Source organism: Malurus melanocephalus, unplaced genomic scaffold (assembly GCF_030028575.1).
Source record: "Malurus melanocephalus ecotype Western Australia unplaced genomic scaffold, MMel_1.1 scaffold_266, whole genome shotgun sequence".
Taxonomy (NCBI): Eukaryota; Metazoa; Chordata; class Aves; order Passeriformes; family Maluridae; genus Malurus; species Malurus melanocephalus.
Genome location: NW_026623498.1, coordinates 816,351 through 840,908, shown reverse-complemented (window position 1 = coordinate 840,908; position 24,558 = coordinate 816,351). Strand labels below are relative to the sequence as shown.

Here is a 24,558-nt window from a genome sequence, read left to right as displayed (position 1 = left end):
GGGGAATAAATGCATTTTCTAAATTTACACCCCATGTAAATTCACCTGTACTCTCCCTAAAGCTCTGTCCATATGATGTAACAGAATGAGACACTACCTCTGATTAAAGTACAAAGATATTTTAAAAAAGCACAATTTGCTCTGGAGGAGAATTATCCATCTGATCTTGAATGAAGACTGAGCTTTGTTTTCCAAGATTTCCTATGCACCTTTCCCTGAGGTCAATAAGGAAGCTGCTGTTTCCCAGAATTTTTGTATTGGGCCAAGTATGAAAGGCAGGAGCCATCCGTGGAGGTTTTAATCATTATTTGTAAGTGAAAAATTTAAGGATTGCAGTTAATTAAAACCCACTTAGTTATCAAACTATGACAAAAAGACCCATTTCAACCTCAATGAGGGTGAGTTACTGCCATCTGCAAATGCACCATTCAATTCTTGCTCATGATTGTAAACTTTTTGCTTAAAGCAGGTACATRCAAAAGCCAGCAGTGACACAAGGAAGGAGCTGTGCAGGGAGCCTGGAGCCAGAATAATTCATCAATTCCATTATTAGGGATTCATTTCTTCCAAATCCGAGCCCTCAGGAGGAGGAAACCAGAGAAAAAGCAGAATTTAATGATGAATTTAGTGGAATGTAGAATTTAATGATGAATTTAGTGGAATGTAGAATTTAATGATGTCTGTTTGGTCTTATCCTCTGAAGGAAAAAGGCTCACAGGAGATGGCTCAGGACAGGGAACAAATTACACAATAATCCCAAAACAACGGGAAATGTTTCTCCTTCACCTCTCCATCCTCATCTTCACTTGGCCACAAATTTAGTCCAAAAAGCTGTGAACACACAAGGTCAGGCTCTGCAGCTGTGCTCAAAYATCCCATCCTGCAAACTTATCTTGTGTTTCAGAAAATCTCTGATCATCCTTCTAATCTGTCCTGCCCAGGACATTCATCCTTCATCTAAAGGCTGTAAGAACTCAGGGCTACCTCCAAAAAAACCACTGCATTTCCCATAAACATAGGGRAAATCAGGAGTTAAATAAGTGGGKTTTTTATATTTAAACAAGCTCRACATAAAGCCAAAGAGGCAGAAGAAAATAATCTGTCTGTTCAACACAAAATCACTGCCAGGAAAATACGGATTTGGAAAAGGTCAGAAAAATTTTTGGCAATACWGGCATGTGGAAACACTGATCTACAAAAAGGATATAAAACACTTCCATCACAAATTGTGCTCCTCAGAGATATTTGCTGYGAGAGAATCACTGCTTTTAAGGTCAAAATTAAATGTTCCAGGCCAACTGCTCACAGAGTCTGCAGTTCTGTAACACTTAGTGCAAGAAACAATGGGAAGTTTTAAGGTCATCCCTTCTTAYACATTTATTTGCCTTTGAACATCAAATAATTAAGAACAGCATCAATTGAAAAACAAACCTGGAGCCTTTGATACAAATCTCAATACAGACTTTTCTCCAAAAGGATCCATAGTGCAGCCCCTGTTTTAGCAGAACCCTTTTTTTTTTTTTTATAAATCCACCACAGTTCTGATTCTGCAAAAGAGCAAATGCTGGGCACGTTACAAATATTCCCTGTAATTCCACTGACTGATAARTAATCTTGGTGGCTTTCACATCTTTTGCTAAAGAGCATTTCTTCAGACCTCATTTCCCTTTCACTTGACCAAAATAGAAAGATTAAGGTAAGCCATTTACAGCTCGGGAAACGAAAACTTATTTCGTGTTATTTTTAACCAGCTACACTGAATTTAAAACCATTTCCAGAAATTATGCAGCAACATTTCTGCCTCCCACAGCTGAAGTCTGGGCATTTTTTTCCCCTCCCTGATATTAATGTGTTTATCCAACCATAATTCCATTAGCATTATGTAACATAGACAATCTTCTTAGGCATTTTATCATTRTCTCACCCAAAATTCACCCCCTGCACACACCAACACTGACTGTGCTGACACACAGGAATTGYCTGATGCAGAGCAGAGCTGACACCTTCAGCTGCTGAGCATTTCTGCTGAATCCTCAGCCAAAACCTCTCAAAACACAACAGCCTCACTGGCCAAGGCAGCTCTTCCTAGCACTAAATCATCCTAACACTTGTGATTCTTCCTCTAAGAAAAAAAAAGAATTTAAAAATATATTTAATGTTTATCAACGGTCTGCTTCTCCTGCGTGCTGAACACAGTAAATACTATTTGCAGTTATGGCTGTAATTTGACATTAATTCCTTAATCTTCTTAAGGCCAGGCAAGCTTGTAGATCATTATGAGGTTATTTAGGAGAGCACATCTCGAGTGCTACATGAAGTGTATATTTTCTTAGGAAAATAAGTAAACTCCTGTTTTTATGTTGTCATTCCTSCACCTGACAAATCAATCAGTTCTCCTTTGAGAGCAGTGAGGAGATATCCTGTGAGCTGTTATTGCTGCCTAATCCTCTTTGGGCTGGGACAGGAGCTGCTAACGAGATTGAGAGGGCTCAGCAGGACTGTGACCTTTCCTGCCATGCTGACATTAACGGAGCTCCCTCTGCTCTCACCGCTGGGTCCTGGCAGCTTCAAACTCTGGGTCCTGGCAGCTTCAAACCCTGGGTCCTGGCAGCTTCAAACTCCGGGTCCTGCCCAATTCAAACCCTGGGTCCTGTCAGCTTCAAAACCCCCGAGTCCTGCCCGAATCAAACCCCAGGTCCTGCCTGCTTCTGCTTCAAACCCTGGGTCCTGTCAGCTTCAAACCCCGGGTCCTGCCCAGTTCAAACCCTGGGTCCTGCCCAATTCAAACCCTGGGTCCTGTCAGCTTCAAACCCTGGGTCCTGTCAGCTTTAAACCCCGGGTCCTGCCCAATTCAAACCCTGGGTCCTGCCCAAATAAAGCCTGGATCAGCCCCAAGGCCTCCCTGTGCCAGGGCAGCAGCAGCACAGCCCACCCAACACCTTCTCCACAAAAATCACACCATAGCTCCCAAAATTAGTTTGGTGAAAAACAAGATGTGCAATAGCAGCTACAGCTACCAACAAAAGAGTTTTTTGCTAGTTTTACAGTCACGAGGCGTTTTGTAATTAAATTGCTAATGTTGCAGAACCTAGTTTTGGTCAAATCTACATCTAATTACATTCATCAATTAGCCTGTAATTGCATTTTGCTATTTTTGATTCCTATGACTTTGCTGGCTATATTTGGCAATCTGATATTCCCTGGTTTGGGTTCCTGGGAGGGGGTGRATCAAAGTGCCAGACTACAAAAGAGGCTGAATGGTTTGAAATGTCCTTCTGTTTCCAAATTTTGGTTTACCTGGAAAACAGAACATGATCAGGGGGACACATGGACTGCTCACAATTTACACAGACTGAAAAAGGATTCAAACACTGCCCTGCAACACTCTCATTTGTAAGTATATCTAAATACAGAAGTGAGCTCCTCAAACTGTTTTTTCTGCCTCTCAAAGCCTTGTACCCAAATGATTGCTGTAATTGCAACTGAGATAATCTACCAAAATAAAGGAAATCCCATTCCGAAATTTCATTTGCACTGTGAACTCATCAGTGGAAAGAATGACATTTCWGTACCTTTTCCTTCAAAACACCAGTAGAAGGAACACACAGTGAGGAATATTTTGCTTCAGGGTTTTGCCTGAAGATCCAAGACACAAATAATTATAAAAACAAACTCAAAGTAGGAGCTGAGTAGGAAGCATTTTTTGTTGTCACGGAAAGCTGGAACCCAAAAGCAAACAGGCAGCCAGGCATGGATCATCAACCTCCTCTCTGCAGCATGTAATTAAACAGACAACTTTTATTTCCAGTATCAAGASACAGCTGGGTCCATGAAACAAGGAGCTAAAACTTTGCCAGAGTCCCCACAATGACTTAACGAAAGCAGAGTGTTTGTTTCTAAAAATAAAGTTGCAGATGATCCCACTACGAGTTCTCTGCWATTCCCCCACAAGAGTCATCAGAACTGTGGGATTGCATGGCTACAAACCCACAAAGCATGTCAGACTCAGCACACTTCAGTTAAAAAAACAAAAAAAATAAAAGGTAATTTTAGTGAATGAGCAGAGTTTGGCACTGGAAAATTAAATCCCTGCCCTTTGTTGGAGTCGGTGCCATTGCTGAGGGTGCTTCACCCATGCAGGGCAAGTTGCACCCATGGGTGCCAAAAGGATTTTATTGCAAGAAACAAGTGGGATCTTCTCAGCCACTGCAGACTTGGTCTGCTCTGCAGTGGCTCCTGAATTWCTGCCAGGACGCTTTAGAAATTATTCCCCAAGCAGAGAGCCTTAAGCTTGTCAAAGTTCACCGAGATATTTATCCCAACTTCCTTCCCAAAGAGTCACGATTCCTGTTGAGATAGTGAATTACTCTGGCTGCACTTCACCCACAGAAATTCTGCTTTCAGTGATGAGCCAGCAGTAATTGTAACCGAGAAAAACTAATCCCACTTTGAGAAGTMCTTTTAATGAATTTCAGCTCTATGTGCCAATTCTGGTTAAGAACCCAATAACTTTGGTGCTGCAGCTGATTAGGATCCAACCAAGTTGGATTTGCTGCCATTTACATTTCTCACAAGGTCCTAATAAGATCAAGTGTGATCCAATAACAACAAATACAAGATTCCTTTTTTTTTTTTTCCACCAGATACCACAAAAGAAATCTGAATTATTACCTAAGGTAGCAAACAAGTCAGCACGCCTTCAGCTGTGGTTAGAACCGAAACTGTCAGGCCTCACTTAGCACGTACAGCTCTGCCTTTGCATATTTTCATGTTTGTCTCACAGCTTATTAAGTTTTGCAAACAAAAGCAGTTGTGCTCTTGCCAGCAGATTATCGCCTTTTATTATCACGGATCATTCTAAAACATCAATGTACCTACATAAACAAGGGACTTGAACCGCCAGTGTCTCCCGGCAATTGCAGGGGGATTTTCTTTGTATCAGCAGCAGGCACACAGGAGTGTTTGCAATCTCAGGATGCTGTTTTCATCTGCCATGACAGCTGAGGCTGTGTAGATACCAAATCCACAGTAAATGCAGCAAGCGTTTCTTTTAATAAACTGCCACAGAAAAAAAAAAAANAAAAAAAAAAACGATTCAAGCTGAGGACATATTGATGGGTACAAAATCCTGGAGGCATTATGCAGCTCACACAGGCTCATGGATCAGTATTATTGCAGCAACCAGTAGCCGTCAAAGGCAATTACCCGGGGGAGAAGGGCCGGGATCCCGCAGATGTCGGAACTGAGCGCCGGAGGGGCGGCAGCGCTGCCGAGCTGTCACAGCCAATTACTGCCAATGTTTTATTTATGGCAGGATACACCTGATCGGCCGACAATAAAGCCATTTTAGGAAAGGATGATTACAAAAAAAAAAACGGAATGTAAAATGGCAACAACTGGCGGGGAGATTTCGGCAAAGGCCGGGACACGGCGAGGTGACAACATCTGGCTCCAGATGTGCCCTCCTCATCTCTAAATCTCTGACAAAAGGCTGGCGTGTCCATAACTCCTCTCAGAGCCAGCGAGATGTGAGTCCATCTACGACAAYGGATTTAAGGAATTAGATTTGATATGGAAGGAAAGCAGACGGGGGAGAGGGGGAGCAGAAAACACCGAGGCAATTTGGAGATAAGCCCACAGAACATCCTCTCTGTGCAGCACCAGCCTTTCTTTCAGTTGCCCAACTCAACTGACAGAAGAATTGGGTTATCTACAGGAAAAATACAGAAATTTTAACATTCTCCAAGGTTTGAGAACCTGCTTTGTACTTATCTGTCTTCATCTTACAACCTACTACCTGCATTTTAAAGTTAAAACAGATTTAAGTGGACTCAACATCAGATCCCAAAGAACATACTGATTTTTTTTTCACCCCCACAGATATATAAACTGTGTCTGGGTTTATTCACAGCAATTTTCATTAGTTTCAGGAACAGGGCATTGTACAGAATGGCTGTGAATGAACAGATCAGGCCTCAGCAGGTGACTGTGCTGGGGAAATCCCTTGGGAGATTTCCCAGGAGAAGCTGGATCCCCCACCAAACTGGAAGTTGGAATTTTGAGAACATTTTCTTCAATTATTTTGCTGCCTCGAGTTCCAACAGCCACCATTTCCTGTCCTCTCTGCTGAAGGAGGTTCCATGACCCCAYTCCCAAAGACACCACAGAGAGAATCAGAGAAGGTTTGGTGATTCCACAACCCCTGCTCTGGAAATGTGATTTCTGTGAGTCACCTCTAAAACAAACAACAAGCCCAAGTGGTTTGTGCCATTTTTTTTTTTCAATCATGGCCTTTTCAAGCACCAGAGCTAAGCTGAAAGATATTCCCACTATTCTGTAAACTTGAAAATCTACGGAGAAACAGCAGAAAGAAACTGAAAGCCCAAAKATCCAGGAACTGAAAAACCCAGGACTACTTTTAGCACTTTAAAAGGTATCGAGACAGGCAAGACACAAGAGAATTTGGGTATGGCCTTCCCTGGGAGGAGACTGCAGAGAGTCCAAATAATGGGCATTTCAGCCCTGAAATCAAAGTATGAAAGGAATGGCTGTTGGGTGCCAAGCTGAGCACTGGATACTCGGATTCTCCCCTCCCTCTCACATATCATATATGCAATATTCTTCAAAGGCTCGTTTTGTTCACAAGGCAGACACTGTGCAAGTACAGCTGCAGAATAAGGCGGCGTTTTCACACAAAAATGCACTCTCTGTGTAGTTTTGTGTGCACTTTGATACATTTTTTAAAATAATCTGTCCTGTAGCTATTCAAAGGAGCTACACAGGTATCTGCCAATAAATTTCATCTTTATTCTTTTCTCTCCAAATGCACGCCTTTGAATTTAATCTAACTGTGCTCCCATCACCCAGCGTATTTATGTGTGTGATGCTGCAAACATATTTAATCAAGGCAATATTACCCACCGTAGTGCCTGAGCTCCCAAAGTTCCCTAGAGAATACATTGGGTTTGGATTTTAATACCTGACAGGGACACCCCACCCCTTAAAAAAAAATAAAATCAGGAATATAGCAGATCTAACAGAATATTTCACAATGGAGTTGCACAGTGTATGCACTCAATCGCTCCATTTCCCAGAAGATTCATTACAGTTACATTAGAAAGTCAAATCAGGCAATTCTGCAGTCTGGTGAAAGCTAGCATATGAAAGCAGGTTAATACAAAAGAATTTCATTTTAAATAGAGGACATTTAGGACTTTTAAAAGCAACATTATGATAAAAATTTCAGGGTGTTTATTCTGGCTTCAGAGCACGCTTTTCAAGTCTTGTTTCAATGATGGAGCTGATTTTCTAAGRAGAGAGGGAGGCAACGTTTGCTCTCCAAGGTTTGCCATCTGAATTCCCCTGGAGCTGGCACAAGATGGGTTTGGGGACAAATGTCCTGCTGCCCTCAGAGCCAGGACAGAGCTGCCACCAACTCTGAGCCCAAAAACACCCAGTGCAGCAGCCAGCACCTCCAGGGCTGAGAATTCCACACTGACAAATCCCAGGGGASTGCATCCCAGACAAAGGGCTGATTAACTACAAGATACAAAGCATTTGAAGTTTTCTGCTTACCTTACAACTGAGCTATTATATCTAATTATTACCATTTAGAACCTTGCCTCCATCTCAGCCAGGAAAATGCAAACAGTGAATGTAATTACTCACTAAACTAATAATGTAAGACCTGATTGACAGGATGGAAGAGAAAAATGGGTTCAAAGCAGTTTTAAGTTTAGTATAAGCTCAGCTGAATGAAGATAAACAATTTCAGAGCCATTCTTCACTACAAGCAAGGCACCTCCAAACAGCCAGGTCACACACAGTCATCAGAAACATCAAAAACCCCCCAAAACACMAAGTGGYTGTCACAGCACCAGCCTTGGCAGCATTAATGATGAACTTCATGCACCCCTGCCTATGTTTAATTTAATACAAAACCAAATGCAGTCAAAACATCTGGTGCATTATTGATGGTTACCGTGATAAATGAGATTTGACATTTCACAGGAAYTCATTAGATATTCTACTTACACCCCACACTTGAAGTGTTTCTGATTTTACATCTCTTTGGAAAACATCCATTGTGTGGATATTGAACCGATATTTCTGACCCCAATGTTGTAAAGGAATCGACTTGCACAGCTAATTACAAATACTGAGAATTGAAGAAGCACAGATTAGTTTATATTTTTACCCTYTASTAATCCAAATGYTCCTGAAATCCAAGAGAAATTTGGTGTTGTCCCATTTGAAGGGCAGAGATCCCAAGGAGTGGCAGTTTGGATGCTGAACCTGCAGCCTTTCTGCATGTCTGCATGAGATAATGCAGCAACAACTGCACTGCAGGCCAAGCAAGAACTGCCTCCCTTTCATTTCTCACATCTTGACTCAAGAGCTGCACAAAAAGTTATTAAAATTAATGCAAACTATCATAACTCTGTCTTTTTATTACTGGTAATATTCCTTCTAAAATATTAGTCTCCTCGGCTGAACCAGCATGTCTTTTTGAAAATTGTCTTTGAAGATCAGAAACTCCTTAGCATAAAAAGTGAAACATGCAATCATGTTAATTTGACAAGGTAAAGGGGGAGGAAAAAAATCACTTCAGCTTAGTATTTCTGAAACTCAGGCTATTCTTTCATTTAAAAGAAAAGCATTTTTCTTTCCTGGTTCCCACTAYAGTGACTGATGTGAGGATGTGACAMAGGCTCTTGGTGCTCTGAGTGTTTTAAAACCAAAACAAGAGAGTTTCAAAGTTGGCAAGTGGCCAAAGCAAACACCTCCCATCTTACATGAAATTACAAAGTTTGAATAAATTGCTGAAGCTCAAACAACCCTGTGAGTACTCATCTCTCCTGGTTTGCATAATCAGTACCACAGCTAGATATATATATATATATATATATATATAAATATATGTGCATATATATACACAGGGAGGGAGAGGCAGGAGCAAGAGCTGCAGCACATGTGTTGTATAAACAAGAAATTCCTGCTGGAATTTCTCACTCTTCCTTCCGAAGTTAAAKTGAGCTGCGTGCCCAGCCAAAACACCACATTACCCAGTTATTGTGTCAAAACCAAAACCAGAGCATCCACACATTCCCAGGTTTTGTATCAAGAAACCCCACAACCCAAGAACTTSATGAGCTGGCAGAAGGATCACAGTTTTCCAATATCCCAGCACAGTTTATGGTATCACTTTGTACATGTGAATGTTATATTCTGCCATCATTTGTTCCTCCCCTCTGCTTTGCAGCAGGAAAAGCCTGGCASAGCCCATTTCTCACTGCTCCTTGTACCATCCGTGTTCCCATTCCTGTTCCCAAATATTTCTGGGCACCTCTGCAGTCAATAATGGATGGCAGAGCTGCAGAACAGCACCCTGAGAATCACAGATTTCACCGAGTCCCCTGGGGGACAAGCTAAATGCCAGCATTCAAGGATGACKGGGATGCTGGTGAATAATCCTATTTCTCTGAGGCTCTAATTGCAGAGGAATTCCCTTGGAAAGGAGGTGTTCTACCTCCCCACACACGCTCAGCTTTCCTCAGGACAGATATCCACACAAACACAAACCCATCCTGGGGGAGCTCAGCGCTGCTCCAAACACCCAAACCCAGCACTGACACAGCCCCATTTGCAGGAGTGCACAGTAACCTCCTTTTCATAATTGCTCACTCCATTTTTAAAAGCATGTTCCTCTCCCTTACAGTTACAGAATGATTTCAAAAGCATGAACCCATTAGACATTTKCCTCAGTCTGCCCTCCACAATAGCCTGGAGAGATAAAACTCTCATTTGTTTCCACAGAGGCCCTATTGATTCTGCTGTCACAGAATATGACTATTCTCTCCTCACGCTGCTTTTCAGAACAGAGCATTCTGAAATGCTGTGGAGCTGTGCTTTTATTGCCCTGCCTGTCTCCCACAGCAGCTCTGGAGCTGTGATTCCTCACACCACCACTTCTCCATCCCAGCTGAGTTTCCACAGCAAAGCACAGATAAATCTCCTTCACACCCACCAAAAGCCAGGAGAGTTCATGCAGAGCAGCAGGCAAGCTGTGTTTGGGRAACACCAAACCCTCCTCACTGCTGTTGATCCAGCAGTAACATCACATCTCCATGGCTGGAAATGACCCCCCTGTCCTGCAGGAATCACCCAAAGGTGCTGATGGTCTTTGCAAAACAAGGGCAGTCCTGYCAATGTGAGAGACTCCAGGCTGTCACTGCAAAGCTGCCACATTTTATTAGGACTGGGGAATATTGACTGCGTGCCATCCCTGGAATGTCAATGATCTGATCCTGCAAGTGAACTCAGCCACAATTTCCATCTCCAGTGCAGAAAAAAAGCAAGGCAATACAATAAACAGAACTGAAAACAGAACAGATTTAGCTTGCTAATATTTGGGTCAGTACGGACCAGTCCTGCATCAACTCCCTCTGAATTCATTCTCACCACAATAAGGACTAAATAAAGACAAGCATTTCACACACCAGGTATTTTATAGAGTTTACAGTAGGACCTAGAAAAGGTCCAAGAACCTGATCCAACTCCAGTTCTAACGCTGCAGCATGCCACCTTTGCTCACTGAAATGATTCCATTGAGGATGGTGAAGTTTCAGCTTCTCTGCTGCTAAGGGAAGATCCCTCAGTGAATCCCTGTGAGGGACCCAAGTTAGCTGATGGATGTTGAGATGTTTGGGGAGGGACTAAGCTAAGCTCAGCTGAGCTGCTCAGCCTAGAGCCCAGTGACAGAACTGTCCCTGCCCTGGCTCCTTGTCCCCCTCCACTCCTGACAGAATATTCCAACAAATCTCCTCTTAAACTCCCTCCTTTCCGAATCCTCAGCAGTGCAGGAACTTCTCCCCAGCATCCTGAACAGTTCCAGCGGGATATAACTCACACTTGAGAGCTAACATATGGTTCAAACAAGCCTCAGATTGCTGCATGGTTTTCATACCAGCCCCTGTAATCCCTGSGTTCCTCACATCTGTCTTTCATTCGTGATATAATTACACATTTATTTTCCATTTTATAGTTTAATTTCATATAGTGTTTACTTGATCTTGGGTCTGATCTTGCTGCAGCCAAGGGACATTATTCTCCTTGTTACCAAACATGTTCCAGTGGAGCTCACAGTCTGCAATTCTCCTGTTCACCAACAAATTCATGGATTTACAGAAAAGAATTGCTCATACGTTTTTCTCCCTAAACTACAAACATAAACTCTTAATACTTCTCAAAAATCCAGGGGGAAAAAACTACAGAAACTTGACCAGCTCYTCTATAAACACTTAAAAACAACTGCAAAAGCTTTAAGTGTAYTGGGAGGTGAGGGGGCAGAAAGAGGTATCAATATTTAATCCACTTCTAAAAGTGTAGCATCAAAGCTGCATCAGGGTGGCATAAYGTTGCAGCTGGTTCCATTTTCGTGTTCTTACATTAAGAAACCAGCTTTTCCTTTTGCATTATGTATTAAATAGTACATATTTTAGAATCTCAGAAAATCATCTCTAAGCCTTGCTAAGCCTTTGTAATTGAAAAAATTGCAGTTAGCATTTTACCARCTAGACATGCATGAAATACTAAATTCAAGGCCAGAGCTAATGTTAATTTTTTGACAGTCTCCTGTGATGTGCAACCCTCCTCCAAACTCAACACATCTGGAAAACAGAGCAGTCAATGCAGTTCAAATGCTGAACTTAAAGCACACTTGCATTCCTCATGTTTGAGCAAAGGGAAGTTCAGGCTTTCCATCCACACAAATTCCTTTCCTGAGAAAATTGCCACCATGTGGTGACTGGCTACCCTGGAGGAGCATTAGGAAACCAAGGAGTTATGTTTCAAAACACAGTGATGCGTTTCTCACGAGTTTGGCCATGAAAATGTGGCTTTGCAGGTTGCTCCAGACAGGACCTGTGTTTTGACAATTCCAGAGAACAATTTTTGACAATTCCAAAGAACACCCAGGAGTGGTCAGTGCTGTTTGAATTCTCCAGTTAAACCCACTCTGGACACAACCCCAGAACACCCCAAAACACAGGGCAGGACAGGGTCCCAGTGCCAGCACAGAACAGCCTCACCCCGGGCACAGGCAGAGCTGCATGAACACAAATTGCACATATTTTAAACAAAATACATTCCTGGCAACCCAAGAGCAATTATCAGGATCTTTAATCATCTCTGAATTGGAGARCAAGGTGCCAGCCTGTGGCAGAGCCCAGGGCAGGGCTGGCATTGCAGCTCTGGCATTGCCCTGCCCTAATACCCAGCTCAGCCTTTTCCTGCCCCAAACACCCAAACAACTCCAAGGGAATTTCTGTTCAAAAGGACAAGACAAAACATTTTTTTACACCACATCCAGAGCAGAATAGTGCGATACATTCCTGTATCACCACTGCAGGCACAGGACATTGGGGCTGCTGTATCCATTAACACTCTGCACACTAAAGTTCATCCCACACATCGTTTTTTAAAACATCAAGTCACGTTTCCACAGTATTTCTCTGCAGAATCAGMCAATGTAAGTTTGCCCTATTTGTTTTAACTTGCTGGGATAAAGCAGATGAGTTGCCCAAGCCAGCCTGGTACCCATTCTTAAAGCAGAGCAGATGTTTATTCACACTGTGCCATCATTGTTGATAAAACACGCAGAACTGTTCATCACTGTTCATCGAGCCCACAATGAGAACAGGCATTCTGAACACTCCCTGCTCCAGACCCAAACACAACAATGAGAGGCATTCAAAACCTGCTAATGGCTTTGGGGAACAGCAGAGACACCCTCTGTGTTCTTCATGACTGCTGCGACCTATTTCACAGTTCATTCGAAACACATTGGGATGCACAAAATCATCCTGAGCACTGCATTTAAAGGCATTATCCCCCCAAAGCCCAGGATCCCTCCACACCTCGCCCATATTGATTAAATAAATGACCAACACAGCCAGGATTTACAAGTCCATCATAATAGAAACCATCTTCTCTGGAATCTGCTCATCAGTTCTTTGTGCTCCTTTATCCATCCCATGTTAAAGTGGGTTTCCATTTTTTAATAAAATACATTTCTGCTCACACCACTAAGAGCATCACCAGAATATAAGAACGCCAAAACACTGAAAACGCTCTTCTTCCACCCAGTATTTCTAAACTACCAAACATCACATTMAAAAAATAATAATAAAAAAGACAATCACTCTGAAATACAGCCCGGTTTTGTCAGCTAGTGTAGATTTTAAAAGTCAGATGCTTGCATTTTACTTGTCTGCCATTACTGGCAAATTAAAGCTATGAACAAATGCTGCGTAGGCAACAAATAATTCTACTAACACGCCAACAATCACTTTAATCTCTTCCACTTAACAACTCATGAACCTTTTATGAACATAATCTTCTAGAAGGTAGCTGGTAATACAAGATAATCCCAGTACAAGTTTAATTAAAAATACAAACTACATATAGCTCCATGCTTCCCAACTCTTTCACGCTGAAGGAGCAAGAGTGGTTWTTATTAATAGCTCCGTTAATCTGGCAAACTGAAGTGCAGGGGAGCAGCTAGAGAAGCATTCAACAGACCATTTCCCACTGAAAAAAACAGCCCTCACAAATTCCAACTTGCCTTAGCACAGCATTTCAAACCCCCCCTGTTTTAAATAGCTGAACTAAAGCTTGTTGCAGAGTTATGGATCCTACTTTTATAAAGAAAATCYAGTACGAGATTATTTATTGTTACAGGCTACAATGGAATTCATCGGAAATGGGGAAAAAAAAGAAAAAGCCATTTTCCTTTAGGAAACATAGAATTTGAGTCACTTGGCTGTCAGATGGAAGTCAACACAGATTTCATTTGACTGCCAAGAACCTTATTTGACTGGACATAAAAGACATTTGCTATTTTTAACCATACCTCATGTAATCATTTAACCAGAGCCCTGTAATTCAGACCGGGGAGCTCTCTGCACATTCAAAAGCTGATCAGAGCATGGGTCTTTACAGTTCTGTAAGAGAGTTGGCTTSTTTCCAATAAATACAATTTGCGCTCCCAAGCTCCCCTAATAATCATCTCCACAGCTCTTTCCCCTTTTCCCAAACCCAGTCAGAAATATTTTAAACTGCCTGATAGCCTCCAGAATGTTTTTTTTTTTTGCTTTTCCCAGTCACTGTCTCATAGCTGTGGCAAGCAAACACCAGTCCAGGCAGGTCATCACTGGCCACTCAGCAGGGTCTGGGTGTGTCCAGCTCTTCACTGCTCTCACAAAAATGAATTCCCAAATTTGACTGTACATGGGGTGCTCAAAGTGTCACCAGCACAGRAGTGGCACTGAGCTGTGTCCCAAACCCAAATCACTGTCTCACCTCAAGCACCTCTGGGTTACACTCAGAGTCACAGAAGGAATTCTCTTTGACATGGATGGGTAAATAGATCTCTGATGAACTCTCCTGACTCACACAGAATGAATTGATGTGACATTCTTTGTGAGAAGCTCATTCCCCAAACCAGTAAGTTTTCCTTTTTTTTTCTCGTTTTTCTTTAGGATGGGACTATGGTGAAAGGCACTATGAGGGCTCTTTTTCACACCAAGAAAAGAGCAAGAAATCCCAGGCTGGAGAAAAAAAAGTGCACAAGCAAGCAAAATTAAACCTTGTGATCTAACACAGATTCCTTTAAACATGTCTCAGCTTTGACACTTCACTGAGAACTAAAAGCATAGCAAATATTTTTGCCTCCTACAAGAGAGAATCAAATTTTAGACACAGCTGAATGAGTTACCACTACAGAGAAATGTGGGTTTCCTCAAGCTTGGGATCATCAGAAATGCCCAACTCTACAAAGGTTTTGTCCTTTCAGGAACACACTCCACTAATGGCAGAAGACAAATGTAATTCCGATGGATTTCCAGCTCCTGCAGGGAGCAGGGAGGATGCTGCTGCTCCCAGGAAGGTCTTTTCCATTTGGAAGACAACTCTTTTAGATGTTGCACTCTAACAGCATTTACCAGCTCCCTCCTCTTAAATGATTTCATGCATTTCACCAGCCAGGGCTCCCCCCAAATGTCAGASTCTCAGGGCACCCTTCATCTCTAAGCAGTTTCTCACTAATGCGAAAGCTTCCAATTCAAGCAGTGTTCAGTCCCCAGAGCACTCAAGGTTTGTTTTGATATCAGTGGTTTTAAAAAAAAAAACCTAAAAAATTGCCCAGTGCTATAGAGACAACACTCCCCTGCCTCCCTGACAGGCAATTTATCCACAGCCCAAATTCAGAACTAATCAAATCACCAGAGCCACGCTCGGAGAGCTCCTCCTGACAAACACTTCACATCTGCAGCCTTTTCAAACACAGACATTTCTCCACAGCTGCAGAAGTCAAACTGTGCTATGGATGAGTGGCCCCTGAAGTCCTATTTCTGCAAGCAGGAACTGATGACCTGAGAACTGTGAACATCAAGGAACTAAGCAGGCAGCAATCTCAAAGGGATGTTTAAGTGATGCTACCCAAATAGGTTCTGCCCACACAGAAATCCATTGCTTTCAAAATTTAAAGTAWTTTTTTATCATTTGCTGAACACTGRAGACAAGGGYTKTGCTGCTGYCAYGAGGTTCTTTTAAAGTACCTTTAAGTCTGGAGAATTTCTGTATCATCATAATGTGGGAAATGAACACAGGGGATCTTGTCTTTACCCTCTCTCAATAAATTAAAGGGGAAAAAATTAAATCACGTTCAAGAAATCAAACCAAACAATGCACGTGCCTAAGTACACTCCCAGCAGAAGGAAACCCTGCTCCCCCCAGCCATGCTCCCTGAAAATTGTGTGTGGGATGCTCAGTTTTATTTTAAAGTTTAGGGAATATTTTGGTTTCATTTGTGACACCAGCTCTTCTCTAATCCCAGATGAGACTGAAAGGCCACAGCAGCTCAAAAACACCTCCAGCCACCCAGAGAACAGACCTGCTTGCACTTCAGACAGGAACTTCAGATCACAGAGGACTCAGCATTTCCTGCACTGCAAGTATTTATCATTTCTGCCTCATTTTCTTCCCCAGAGCCCGCCCTTCCTCACCCAGGGAAGAGAGAACACAGATTTGATTCTTCATACACCCACTGGACCACAGACTGATTAAAGAACTGTATTTAAARGAGGTGCAAATTATGTTCCTACTGAACTGGATCCTAAAGAACACATTCTTGTTAAAACAAACATAAACATATCCATAGGAAATACCCCTCTGGCTCTCCYTGGCTTCCTATGGGTGACTCYAACTCCTTCCAYCCTGGAAKGCTCATYCAACATTCAAAAYTTCACCTTTGTGCACCTRGAAATGAAATCCCAACTCCACTGAMTTTAGGGAGRCAGAGAGCTGAAAATCACGGAAAACAGCAAACCAGAAATTCATTCTAAAACTTAAAACAAAAAACAAATAATATCGCTCACATTTMGCATCTACCAGAAGAGGCATTTAAAAAACAATAAGAATAATTTCCATTCAATACAAGGAATCRCATATTCTCTACAGCTGCTGGCATGGCAAGATGGACAAGTAATACCAAATAGATACAGCAGGACACAAAATAACAAAGCAAAGATACAACACACAGTTGCCAGCAGAATTAGGCTAAGAAAAAACAGAGCCACCACATCCTAAACTCAAAGGTAGAATGAGAAAGTGATGATCTGCAGTGACACGGATGTTTTAATGCAAACACACCTATATATATATATATATATAATGTTTTTATAGCATTAACTACCTGTGTCATGATCACTGTGGAAAGGAAACATGTGGTGTTGAACTAAGTTAAACAGACTTTTGCAGATTAGCAGAGTAAACAGACACAGAAAATTGGCTCTTTCTTATTGCCCAACAACTATAAAAACTCCCCGATAACAAAACACCTCACACCTATTTTGTAAGCAGAAGAACACAACTGCAATGAGCATTCGACTCAAGGTCATGCAAAAAGTTTTGTGGGGTTTTTTCAGCGTCTGGAGCACAATCCAAATATTGTGATACCAACATTTAATTTTTCTTAGGCATTAACAACAAGTGATCTTCCTGTTCTGTCCTGTTGTCTACTTGTACCCTGACCCTTTATCACCTCCAGGAATTAAATATATTACCCAATTATAATATCTTTGGGATTTATTACAGGAAACACGTCCAGCTTCAAACAGAATGTCATAAACACAATCTCTCTGAGCCTTCACTCCTCTCCAAGAGCATCCACCCTGAGCATCAGGAGAGGCAAAGTGTGAATAGAACTTCTGGGGACTCTGAAGWCTTGACTAAACATACACAAAAGTAATTACTCTCCACATCTTGCCAAACTCAGTACTTTGGGACAAAAGCTGTGGAAGGAGTTATTTGCTGACTAATTAGCGCAGGGAAGAGCCCGTTAATTGAGGCAGAGAGCAGAGATGATCCTGGAGAACACAGGAGGAGCARTTTCACTGCTCACACATCTCAGCCATGCAAAGAGAAGCAGTTACACAATAAAACCCAACAATACAGCACTGAGGCCATTCAGCATGAAGACAAGCAGGAAATAAGAATCAAATGACTTTTTCCAGCCAGAAGAATGAGCAGATATGCTGTTTACAGGCTGTTAAACAAAGGCAGCCCTGGAAGGTGAGCTGTGACAGGGACTGAGACTCGGAAAAAGAAACATCCTCAAACTCTCACATTAATCACCAAAGAGCAGAACAGGGAGAATCTCAAAGTCTGCAGTGGGGAAATGGGCAGAATTGTGAACGAAATCTAAGCAGAGGTAAAAACTAAACATGTTACAAGTCACATACATTTCTTGTGACTGCTAAAGGACATATGAGACACAGCAACATGTCACTGATAAATCCAGAACCTCCCTGTGCATTAGTACAATTTAAAAATGTACTAAAATAAAACAAAAATTAAAAACCTCCGATTACCAGCCTCTGTGCACCACTCCCTTTTCACCTACTGACCTCCACTATCTCAAAACACTGATGAAACCTTCCAACAACAGCCAGGACTATTTCAGCAGAGCAGAAGAGAACCTGGGCAAGATTTCCATGATTAACCATAGACACGAGAGGCAAATCAGGGGAGTACAGGCTGATTTCATGAGTTACTAGGTGGGCCTTTGACTCACAGGAATCTCGCAGTGAACAGGTAAATAAGTTGGTTGAGTCATTGGGTAAAGTTTCTCATCTGCAGGGCTCACATTGGAAGGCAAGGAACATAATTCAGTGGTTTAAGGAGCAGTCAGAGCCAGGTCTATTAAGTTTCATCAAAATGAATGACCTTAGAGACGTAAATTAGATTTCCTGCATCTCACTCCCAGTTCACAGAAATGAGGATTAAGTGTTTAAGGCTCCTGCACCGACCTCATTAGAAGATCTTTAATGGAGACACCGCATTCCTTCCTAGCAGGATGTGCCCCCCTGGCACAGCAGCACCAGGGACCAAAGGACAGCACTGGGAAATTGTGTTTCATTCACCTAAAGCAAGAAGCAACTGCTCTGATGAACCTCCCTACGCTCCAAATGCTCTTTCTTCATTCAAATCCATCTGAAGGTCCTGACTGTCTGAGGCCACCATTTTTTACTGGGTATTTCTCAGGGAAACACAACCCTTAAAGCACCACAATTCCGTGATGAACAGCACTTTCTTCTTTCATATTCAYGACACTTTTCATGCTAACACGCATGAATGAAGACTCCCAAATCAAGGAAAAGATAAAGAGGCATTTTAGGATCAACACYATATCCCATTTTAGTCTCCTAACATGAATTAAACTCACTCTATCAACAAGAAGTCATTTGTGGGGAAAATTGTATAAACACACACACACAGATTCACGTCAAGCCAAAGGAAAACTGGTTTTCTAAGTTTGAACAGTGATTTCTCACTGATAAGAAATACTGCTCCTTATTCATCTTGGTATAATACATGACAAGAATGTCTCCCCAATGTGTTTTACCAACAGTTGTACAAGATGCCTGCTCCCAGATCATCTCACACTGACAATGACCCCAAACAGCTTTAAAAAACAGGAAAATCTGCAGGAAGATGAACCAAGTGCCCAATAAATTGTCTGCTTCCACCCCAAACCAGCTGGCCACATGAAAAGGATCAACAKAAAGGAGACACTGCTCATCACCCAGACAGAAATATTTATTAGCACTGCATGACACAACTTCCTTTCTCTTTCTTTAACCCGGTTTCTCACAGAAAACAAACTTCCCCAATTCACCTCACTTCCCCCTCCCAGATTCCCTGATTCTCTTATTTCATGCCAGTAACTTGTAGTGCATAATGAATTTCCACCCAGCCTGCCACGACAGTCATCTCAGCAATAACCAACATTCCTGAAAGTTTTGTGCGAGCCAGCAGATGGATAGGAAAAAACTCTCTAATTAATTACATCCCCAGTAAGGCATGGCCAGACAGAAAGCAGCATTTGGAGTTTTGTTTGGCAGAGCCCCTAGGCACAGCCATGTTCCTTGCCCACTCAACTGKTAGGAAGGACAACAGAAAAAAAAGAGGATTTTACTGGCAACAGGGATGGAGGGAGCAAACTTCAGGACTTAAAAGCTCCTGTCTCTTCAGAAATACTACAACAGAACCTATATTAGTTCTGCTGGTCAGGAAAATAAATTTACAGCCTTTGCTGCCTGTACTAGAAAAAAATCACATAGCACCCATCATCATAAAGGAGAAATCCTGTTAGATATTTGAAACAGGCCAAAATTCACTCCAGTACCAGGGATTAATAATACCAGAGGAACTTTTTTTCTATTACAGACAAGTAGATTAAATACATAGATTAACTAAGACCTCAAAATYAACGAGCACTCATTTTCTTCCACTTATCCTGAATCTTATAAKGTGAACTGGCCTCTCATTTGTGCGCTGTAGGAAGAACAAAAGACAACCTACATTTTCAAAGAATCACCCATTTTTCAATAACTCAATCATCAAAACTTACTTTTTCATCTATCAAATTTATGCAATACCTAAAGTGATCTGCGTTTTCAGAACTGCGTTTTTAACAGAATTAAGATGCCAAATGCAAATACAACCCTTTCTGTCTCGAATCCAGAGCAACACCAGCAGCTCTGACACAGTGCATTCCAAACACACATTACTAAGAATTCCACAAAAAGAAAAAAAAAAGAAAAAAAAAAGAAAAAAGAAAAGGGTGATCATTATCCCCGCTGGGCACAGAGGGAAAAGTGATGTTTGTATCCACGCTAGTTTCACTTTTCTCTAGGTCAGTGTACAATTCTGGATGCTCAATGAACTAACAAACATTTGCATTAAAAAACAAACCCAAGCGCAGAGCACACAGCACCTATTGAAGCAGCCCCAGCCAGGCCAATATTTCGATTTGTTGGTGCTTTTCAGTCCCTTCCAGGCAGTCCTTGCCCCCGTGGGCTCCCGAGGCACAAGGAGCCAGAGCAGCATTCAGATCTTGTTTGCTCCTTTGTTCCCCCATCAGCCTCTGTGAAAGGAGCAGTTGGGCACAGCCACCAACATGAGCAGAGCTTGTGTAAAACGCTGCTGGCAGCCCCACAGGAGCAGCACAATGCTGCCTTGTGGATCTGCTCCACGACACCTCCCAGCACTCCGATTTTCCTCCCRAAAAGGGCTGGAAAAGCCCTTCCCAAAATGATCACACTCACCCTCCTCCTCTCGCCACCTTCCCCATGCAGCCTCACACACCTCCCCTGCTCCAATGAACCAAYTCCGCATCAGGAACCTGCAAAAACTTCCTTTCAGGCAGCTTTWAAAAAAGCACATTAAATAAACAGGTCTCCAATCAATAGGGGGTTTGTTCTGTTACGGTTCAAAGATAGGTTTCACTTAAAAACATGCTGTATTTTAAGCTTATTGATTTAAATTTAAGCTCTGAGCTAAAACAGAGAATATGCATCCCTTAWAGTCAAGCAGGATGATTTGCTTAGACTTCACACAACTGAGACAACTGCAATATACAGCAAAACCAGAGTGAAAAATAGCTGAACATTAAAAATAGTTAGTCTAGCCAGGACGCCATCCTAAAAAAAACCCAAACACCAGTTCATTAGAAACTCAGAGTGCTGGTTGTTTTGAGTTTGTTTGGGTTTTTTAATGGTTAACTCCAACCCCAGCCAGCCCTTTTTCATTTATGTACTYGCTCCCTCATCTCATTTCAGGATCACATAATAACTAATTGTTTTYCAATTGTCATTATTTCTCCAGCCAGGAATGAAGCACAATCGCAGCCCTCTRCTCACACCCCAAGAGCAGAGGGTGTAACACAGTCCTGAGGATCACAGGGTCTGTCCCAGGCTGAATTAGCACACTGCTTTCCCCTCCCTCTCCCAAAAATGAAACAAATTCTTTATGGACAAAACCACCCAGCGTGGCTGCAGCAGGGAGGTGCATTTTGGAGCTCTGAGAGTAAATGTACAGGTGAAGCATTATTTTAAAAGCCAGTTGTTAAACTACAACATGGAAATGTCATTTTTCTGACCTGAGCTGCAGTCAGTGTTAACAATTATGGAATCACAGAATATCCTGAGCTGGAAGGGACACCAGGATCAGAGTCCAGTGCCCAGCACCCTCTGGRGACAGAARAACCTTTCCCAAAATCCAACCTAAACCCCCCTGGMACAGCTTCCTAAGTTCACAGCTTCAAGAATTACACACACCACCACATCTTTTTAAACACATGATTGCTGTTTCTTGCTCACCTTTTGCTGTGCCAGCCCTGAATTTACCCACAACTCCACAGGAAGGACTCTGCATGCAAACAACCCCCACTAAGGTCAAACAAATCCCTGGATGCAAAGAAATCACTATTTGCTAATCCAGCTACGTAATGACTGCTGAAGGCAGCTCTGTCTCCTTGTTCCACACACCTTWGCTGCCCAGGAAATGCTCCCTGTTTGGCACAGGAATATCAGCAGCTTCGTCCAGGTGGAATTCCCATCTTTGTGTCAGCTCAGAACAAATTCACCCAGCACAGAAACACCAAAGGGGCAGCACAGGTATTTCACTGCACCTCTCTTAACTCCCACCTGCAGTCCCAGACCACACCAAAGCTGGGACAAAAATACCAACCAAAGAGTCCTCAACCCAGAGGCAACCACCACACTGTACTCAGGTGTGGAAAATTAAGTCATTTACCCCAATTACACACTGAAGTCAGCTAAAGAGTCAAAAACAAATCGCAGAGACCTCATGATTAAACTGTGACAGCCACTGTTTCCTGTTTTCCAAAGGATCCAGCAATTTTTTCCTCACTGGCAACTTTTCTTCAACAACCACGTTATTTTTCACTCCTTTCTGCACACCTCAGCATCAGCAGCTCGCTGATGGCACCAGCAAAGCCAACTGAGATTTTTCCTTATCTCAACAGCCCAAAACCCCCAAATCTCAGCCCCTTTGTGCAGCAATTGCTCTTTTACACCCTCAACACTCACCATAGCCCTACCAGGAGGATGGGATTCACCCAATGATCCTACAGGTTGATATCCTACAATTCTGCAGCTCCTTTGGGCCTTTTCACAGATACTGCTGGAAAAACAAAAGCCCTAAACAATCCTCAGGAAGGAAGAAAACCGCGCATACACCGAAATCAACCCCTACACTTCCTCTCGCTTTTGTCATCCCCATGCTTTTGCAGCTTCCCCGGCACACACACCTCCAGAACAACCCCAAAGGGAATTTTTGGATTCTCAGCAGGATAAGGAGAAGGAGGAACACGAAGGAAAGTTGAGCGGGGTTGAGCAGAGTGCACTCGCAGTGTCACCTCGTGTGCTCCCAATCGCCGGCACTCCCCGCCGCAGCAGCAGGAGGGCACCGCGCACACAATGTTTTGGCGCCCTTCAGCTCTTTAATTTMATGTTTTCCTCCTCCGAGCGACCCAAAGGCCGTCCTGGGGAAGCGGGGAAGAAGCAGCGAATGCTCCTGGGTCTCAATCTGCCACTGTTTGGTGGAAAAAGGCGCCGTGCGAGAGGGAGCGGAGTCCCGAAGGCAGCGAGCGCAGCGCAAGAACAATGAGCTCCCGGGCTGGGCATTGTGTGCATCCACCTCCTGCTCGTCCCTCCGGCCAAAAACACCCCAAATCCTCTGCTCCTCCTCGCCAGGCCACGCCAAACAACCCCCTCCAGCACCTACGGCACAAACTCGAGCAGCAAAACCAGGCTTTACCAGAAGTGCTTTTATTATTATCAYAGAAACGTTTCCACGCCTCTTAACCACCATGGATTTCTCAATTCTAAGGGAGGTGGGTACAAAAAGAAAAAAGAAAAAAAAAAACACCACCCACCAAAACCAAACAAAACAAAACCCCAAAATGTTTGTCTGGCAATAGTACAACAAAAAAGAATGTTGTACATTGTATATTATTCAAAAATGTGACCTGTGCCTTTACAACCAAGAAGTACTTCTTTCCACGCAGTGTTCTATCTGGTTAAAGCCCACATTTTACAACAGACACACTATCTGAATTGTCGCTTCAGATCTACTCTGAGAAAGCATTTTTTACTGAATTTGAACAGGATGAACTAGTGGCTGAGGCTCCTCAATTCAGCTGCACTGGTGCACAGGTGAAAYAACACCTGATTTCAATAATTGGCCAATGCCAGCCAGGAGTAAACAGCCATCAGACAGCAGCCTGCTGACTGCATAAAAACCTCCTGAGCTCCTCATCTCCAAGAACGCTGCTGCTTCGAGGAAAAACTCAGCAGAACTCAGCAAACCCAAAATAACTGCAAGCAGCCTGTGAAAATAAATCTAMGGGCAGAGACACCTCAACAATGAATCATATTGTTTTCCTCCCAGCAATTTCTTGAGCAGGCAGTTTCAGCAATGAAGCCTCCAATGCTGTCTACCTCCTACTACTTTTCAGATTCTGGGAATCTTCACGCTTTGGAAAGAGACATGGGAACAAAACAAAACAAACACACGGGGGAAAATAAAAAGAAGAAAGAGAAAACCCCACCCCTTTCTATGCTACTGAAAATGTTATGATTAATTTGCATAAAATGTTAATTTCAGAATTCCATGCCTACACACATAAAAACAAGTGTGCCTTTTAAACATCTAAGTCGTTCTCCCGTGTGTGTTTAAATCAYACATAAGTCATCCGTGCCCTTTATTTAGACGGTTTAGCAAGTTAAGCCTTTTCCCGAGCACATTATTTCTATGGAGCATCTAGGCAGACACGACACACGAGCAATAAAATAAAGAAATAAATAAGAACCGCGGCTAAAATAAATAAATAAATAAATAAATAAATAAACCTTGATTATACACACCGAAAGAAGGCACAGAACCCAAGCCCAGAACTCCACCGGGGGACCCCGAACCCCGCAGGGAGAGCATCCCCCCGAACCCCCGGCGGGGCTCCGCTCCCTCCCCGCGCTCCCCACGGCCACACCGAGGCCACCGGGGCCCGGGCCCGTCCCCGCACAGCCGCGCACCCACCTCGGCGGGCTCACAGCATCCGCGGCGGCTCCGGGGCGCTGCCGGGACAAAGCGGCGGCCGATGGCGCGGGGGGGGAGCGAGCGAGCGGCGGGGAC

The 24,558-nt window shown here is 42.9% G+C and overlaps 1 protein-coding gene across 1 annotated transcript in view; it reads right to left on the bottom strand.

The window, feature by feature from the left end:
- Nucleotides 1-24,550, bottom strand: part of LOC130579308 (arginine-glutamic acid dipeptide repeats protein-like) — a 157,160-nt gene extending 132,610 nt beyond the window's left edge. The window contains exons 1-2 of the mRNA XM_057375994.1: nucleotides 24,463-24,550; nucleotides 4,879-5,058 (exon numbers count right to left, since the gene is read on the bottom strand). The gene's annotated coding sequence lies outside the window, so the exon portion shown is untranslated. The remainder of the gene's footprint in view (nucleotides 1-4,878; nucleotides 5,059-24,462) is intronic.
- Between the last annotated feature and the right edge of the window lie 8 nt (nucleotides 24,551-24,558).